This window comes from Hippopotamus amphibius, chromosome 6 (genome assembly GCF_030028045.1).
Source record: "Hippopotamus amphibius kiboko isolate mHipAmp2 chromosome 6, mHipAmp2.hap2, whole genome shotgun sequence".
Classification (NCBI taxonomy): Eukaryota; Metazoa; Chordata; class Mammalia; order Artiodactyla; family Hippopotamidae; genus Hippopotamus; species Hippopotamus amphibius.
The window spans coordinates 1,266,889-1,273,225 of NC_080191.1; positions in this window are offsets into that span (position 1 = coordinate 1,266,889).

The following is a 6,337-nucleotide window of genomic DNA, read 5'->3' on the forward strand; positions in this document are numbered from 1 at the left end:
CTCTTCTAACTCTTTCCATGCTTGGGCCACAACGCGTTGAAATTTCCACATCTGGTTTCTCCCCAGGCGTGGTGTTCCCCCTTCCCCATAAACCTAGGAAACTAAAGTCTGTGGCCTTATTGGGTCTGAGGCTGCCTGAACCATAGAGGTACCACCCGCTTCCCAGTAGCTGACTCAAAGGAGCCGTAGGAGCGGAGGAAGCGGAGACAGGAGTCTGTTTTCTCCAGCCGCTGTCAAAAATATCCTCAGGTTCACATCCATACCATCAACCCCGAAATATCCCCAGTATGGGGAAAAAGTGGATGTGACCGGTCCTCTTCCATCTCGCTGTCTGCCTTTTGTGAGTCTTTTCCTTCTTAAGTCTGACTTGAATTTTTTTGGAAGACAAGAGAAGAGGGACAGCCAGACTGCTTCGCAAGTCTTCACGAGAGGAGATGTTGGAGAGCTCTTTGGACTTTTCAGAGGCTGTGCTGGTTCACTGAGATTTTGTTTACAGATCTCATCTGTGGACATCATTCTGTCCTCAACAGCGTGATATTTACTTTCCTGATAAAGGGAGATTTGTTAAGACATCTATTCCTGGGTAACTTAAAACGTCCAGCTAGTAGCAAAGAAGCTTTCAAAAAACTACAAGTCAAGATAAAAATTACAACTGATTAAATGTACTTTTGGCTAACAAATCGATTTTAACTAATGATTTCATGAACACGTGATAGTATAGACTTCTCTTTTCATTTCTGATTCATTCGTGACTAATGGACAGGGAAGATGCACAACGCAACCATGCCAGTAAAGTTTTCTTGGTGTGTAATTGTACAACTCATTACAATTTGTGTATCACTGTAGCCACGTTGTGGTCTCGTGCAAGATTTATTTGAGCCTCTAGTGAGGACGAGGCCCCACGTGCATCACCCTTCTCACAGAGCAGAGTAACTGTCCATCCACCAGCTTCTGCGCGGTACCACAGTGAAAACCAGAACTGCCTGTACATTCCCTTAAACCTTATGTGTTGACTATTAAATAGTACGAACACACGCTTTATTCAAACGTGCATGTCACTGTCCCCAGAGCCTCATCTCCTAATTCTCTCCAGAGCATTTCAGACACGCTGTGGTCCTGTCCACATCCCTGGAACAGGTCTCGGCAGGTCACCCACAAGCTGGTCAGGGAGTCGGCTCTCAGCGGTCCTCCTGCTCAGCTTCTCCGAGACACTGGACAAAGCTGGTCAAGCTCCCGTGTTAAAAAGTCCGCGTCTCCACTCGGTCTTCCTCCCTACTTTCCAGTCTTCTCCACCGATTTACCCTCTGAATACTGAGCAGGGCGGGCTCCCTTCTTGGCACGCGGTTCTTCTCTGCACCTACTCCGTTGGCGAGTGAGGCGGCGTGGGCTTTGAACACCCCCTAGAGGCTGCTGTCTTCTGAATTATCTCCAGCCCCCCTGCTACCGTTACCCCAGAAGTGACGCCAAGGTTCCTACCAGAGGCTCTTGATTCCACACAAGCCCCGCCCATCCCCAGTCGCCACATTGTAGATGGTACCACCATTTGTTTAGTAACGCGAGGCCCCAGATCAGGTTGTGTTCTCGAAGGCCGCCTCCGCCTCATAGCCTCGCATCTCGTAATCAACTCCAAGGTATGCTCTATTGGCTCCACCTCCAAAATAGGAACAGATCCCGCCACTGGGCACCTCTGCTGCCGTCCTGGGCTCTCACCACCTCTGAGCAGTCTCCTGGCCTCAGGCGGGTTGCCCCCCCGCCCCCGGTCACCCGCTGCACAGCAGCCCCTGAAAAGCATAAACAATCGAAGTCAGACTCAGCGCTTCGCCTCTGCTGTGGCTGCTGCTTTGACTGCGTTTCCCAGGTGGGCACCTTGGCTCCCCCCATGCTCATCCTGCACCCCTGGCTGGCATCCTGACAAAAGCCCGCACGTCACTCTTACCCCCACCCTCCCGAACTTGCTCTCGGTGTTCCCTCTGCTGAGAATACTGTTTCCGCAGACGGGCGTGTCAGTGGATACCCATACACACGGGATCAGGTCGTGAGCACTTCTGGGGGGTACTGGCTACGAATGGTCCTCTCAGCGCCTTGTAGCTCAGATCGGTGCTGACTTCATCAGTGCTTGTCAGAGATGAAGAGAAAGACAGTCTTCAGGTGGGCATGGCCCAACCACAGGGCCCCGCTGGTCTCTGAGACACCTGGCATCCCCTGTAGGAGATGATGCCCTGGTGACGGGAGGGGCTGGGTTAAGCCAACGTGGAAATGCTTCCTGTCCTTTGTAGCAACGGCTGTAGAAGCATTCTCGGCCGCTGTAAGCACCCCGTGGGCGCGAATGGCAGCGTCTCCATGTTGGAACTGAGCAGCAGTGGAGATTGCAGCGGGGCCTCCACAGCAAACGGCCTTGTTGGGGTGGGAAGCTGGGAGGTGAGAACTCCCGGGACGTGGGTGCAGGAGGGAGGCCGCCCCTGTGTCACCGACACCCACCAGGAGGATTGGAAACGGATTCAAAAGGCTCGAGTGATGTCAGGGTAGATGTTAGTAGACGTCAACACTCAATTGTAGATATGTAGGGTTTTGGTTTTGTTTTGATCTTGATACCATTATTAAAAAAAAAAAACAGAAGGGGGGTGTATTTAACCTTTAACAAAAGAGAAAACCTTTCAAAAACAAATGCGAGACAAAAAAAATGCAACTTACAAACAGAACAAAACTGAGATTGTTTTATTTAGAAAAACGTCTGACGTAGTGGTCACAAAAACAAATGAAGTGATAAGTGCTGATCTGCAGACATCCAGACATGTAACTTCATAAACATGAAAGATCAAGTGCCAGATAGATATTTTTTAAAAAATTATGTTACATAGATCCATTTTTCCATTGACTATTTCAAAGTTGATTAAATTATTAAGAGAAATCTTACACAAAGCTACAATTCTCAGATTGTATACAGTCCAAGACAACAAATATTGGTTCAATTAATAGATTCCAGCTTTGACACATGAGTCAATGAATGAATTTTATATATTTGATTTAGAAAAAACACATAATTTGGATATTCAAATGATCTATTTGTAGAATTTTTAAAGGTGCTTAATAATCTTCAGTAACAATCTTTATCCTTATCTTTTTTATCTCAAGATTTAAATGTTGAATTTGGGTTTAAAATAACTATGACGAATTATCAAAAGTATGTGTTGATCTCTGAGAGACTAAAGGCGAGAATTACTTTCAGCTGATTCTTTAAAGTGGGTGATGGAGGCAATAGTTATGGAGCAGAAGGTGGGGGGAGGGATGAAGCTGCACAGCAGTACGAGGGCGTATTGAGTGAGGATGTGTGTCTAGGTGACAGAAGTGCAGGGTGGACACGTAAGGGTAATCTGGCCAGGTCATAAGGGAAATATCTTTATCTTGGAAAACCTTGAATTCTCAGTTTAGGAGTTTAAAGTTTATTCGGTAGATCAATAATCTTAAGAAGCAGGAACGTCATCTCCAGCTTCTTCCCACCTGTCTGCTGGCCACGTGCAAAGACCTCCGAGGCCCTGGGGCTGGAGAGACCACACAGTAGACGTCAGGATGCCAACACCATATCAAGAGAAGCTCTGAGCAGAGTGGGAACACCCTTCACCAAACTTCCAGTACAACGTTACTAGCATTTTTTAACCCTGAAACGTTATTACCTCAGCTGCCATCACCCAAACGAATACAACACAGCGTTGCCCCAGGCTCACCAGATGCTGCCTCCGCTCCAGGTGTTCACACGTGTTACCTGCAGGGAGATGGAGGACGGGACGAAGGCTGACATGGACCCGCCCCCTGAGTCTCTGCTGCTGGAAGAGCTTTCTCGGAGGGACCAGATCACACATCACTGATGAAAGTGGGTTACATGAGCCCCATAAGCTGCAAGAAGTATTTTAATCTGGACACATGACCGCCCCAGGTTCAAGGTTTTGTTGGACATAGACTAAAAAACTAACAGAGTCTGCAGCCGGTCTCTTCCAGTAGGAGAAAGCTCAGCAGGGGTCTGATCAGATGTTGTTAAGCATGGTTCTCCTGTCACCCCCTCTAGACCCGTGAAGAAATCAGAAGGGCACGTTGACGCCATTGGACTGATAGGTGATGAGGATGGGTGGGCAGAGGGTATCTGCCTTGTGCAGCACAATAAAGAGGCGATTGGCTCTGTTTCCCTTTCCCAGATTAGAGTAGGAGCAACGGGAGGTCAGGGCCACGTGTGGTCTGGCTCATCACTTTTCCCTGTCACACAGCAGCTAGCAACTTCATGACGCGTGAAGATAGGCTATGTAATGAGCGAGTAACTGGTGGATGGAGAGGAAACGTAGATGCAGAAGGCAGTGCCCATCACAGCTACGTGAACGGACCCAAGGAACGAGAGCAGGGACCGTGATGCAAACGCCCAGCCTGCGTCAGTATCTGGATATTTTCAGTTACCCAAGACCAAGCAGCTCAGAAGGAGAAGCAGGACTCCAGGACACGGCCGACAAGACGTCACCACCCCTTTCCCTGCAATCCTCTCTCATGCTTGGCTTTCCCTCTGCAGCCCCGCTGAGCGGCCTCGCGTCTCGGGGCCCGTCCCAGCCCGAGATGTCTATACCACAGGCTCAGCCCTGGGCCAGCACCACCCGGGGCTCCAGACTCCCTGCTGGATCAGCCCAGCCAGCAGCTGATGGGCAGACAAGCGATCTAGAGACAAGACCGCGATAGTAATCTGACGTCCTTTACATCAACCTGACTGAAGAGGCGAGGAGGAGGACGAGATTACCAAGGGAGAAAGGAAGACAGCCCTGATCTTGGCCAGGTACAGGGCTGTCGGAGAAGAACCCAGTCCTCTGTTGCGCCGTCCCACGTGGTGGTCACGCACCGCATGTGTATTTCATTTAACTTAAATTAAATACGGTTTAAAATTCAGCTGCTCAGGTGCACGGGGCACACTTCAGCTGCTCAGTCTGTCGGGTGTGGAGCAGCTCTACCACCCCGAGAGGTGTGCTGTACAGTCCTGCCTCGAGGCTTCACGGAAACCAGAGGCACAGCCATTTCCGGCCCGCGTGGCTAACGTCCTGCTCAGGAAGGAGAAACTCAGGAACGGGCGTCGGGATTTCTAGGGGGTTTCCTAGGTGCTCCACCAGGAGACACGTCGAGAATACGTCCTCCCTTTCCTGGTTGACCTACACACAATAAATAAGCCCTCGTCGAACGCTCCACGCAGGGACGGCCCCCGAGCATCAAATGCAGCCAATGCAGCATCCCTATGAGCTACGACCTCAGGTTTGTTTTTTTAAAAAGGAACTTTATTTTCTTTTAAATCTGAGTTTGATTTTCAATTGAGTCACAGAATCTCTTGTGGCAGAAAATCTAACTTACTCACTTCCAAGTAAAAACGACCAAGTCACTGAACCCTGAGTCACTTCCAGTTTGAACCTAGCTGACTCAGAGACTGGCTCCTGTTTTTCCTCCCAGGGTGTGGGCTGTAGGCTCCAGAGGGGCTTGTATATCTTCTGTGTGTCTTCGAGGGGAGACATGTCTGGTTTGCTACTGTCCCGGATGCTGCTGAGAGGAATTCACACCGTCTGGTCTCCGGTCATCAGTCTGCACTGCTGCCAAAGCTGTGCAGTGTCCTGGCCCGTCACCCTCGTGGACACAAGGAGCGATTCTCCGCTGTCTCCCAGCCGCCTCTCTCCCCTGAGGGCCTGAGGAATTTTGGACTCTGGGTCACTGCAGTAGGACCGTCTCGGCCCCTCTGCTAACACCCCCTTTGTGGCCACGTCTGTGCTGTGCCCACCACACCAAGGGGGACAGAGGCGTCTCTTCTGGGGCTTGCTTCCTGCTGTCCTGTCCTGGACAGTTTCCATCCCCCACTCTCTAAACCAGGGCCCGGCTCTTTAGAGTGAAGTGGGGGTGGGAGGCAGGAGAGAGCAGACAGGGCCACTGCTCAGGGACTCGCCTGCTCTGAGCCCTTTTCCTCCCTCCTCCTCTGCTCTGGGAAGACGTTCGTCCAGCCTGTGACAGCAGAAGAGCCTGGCTTTGCAAACTTTAAGACGTACCCTCTGTGCGGAGCTTCATTGCAATCTCAAAATGCAAAGCTCTGGCAAATTAAAAGCTTGGGATTTCAAGGTCATTGCCCTACCACAGTTTCCAGAAGCTTATGTTAGAACTCAAAAGTAAGAATTTGAATTCACAATAGCCAAGATATGGAAACAACCTAAATGTCTATCGACAGAGGAATGGATAAAGAAGATGTGGTACGTGTATACAACGGAATATTACTCGGCCATAAAAAGGATGAAATAACGCCATCTGCAGCAGCATGGATGGGCTCAGAGATGGTCAT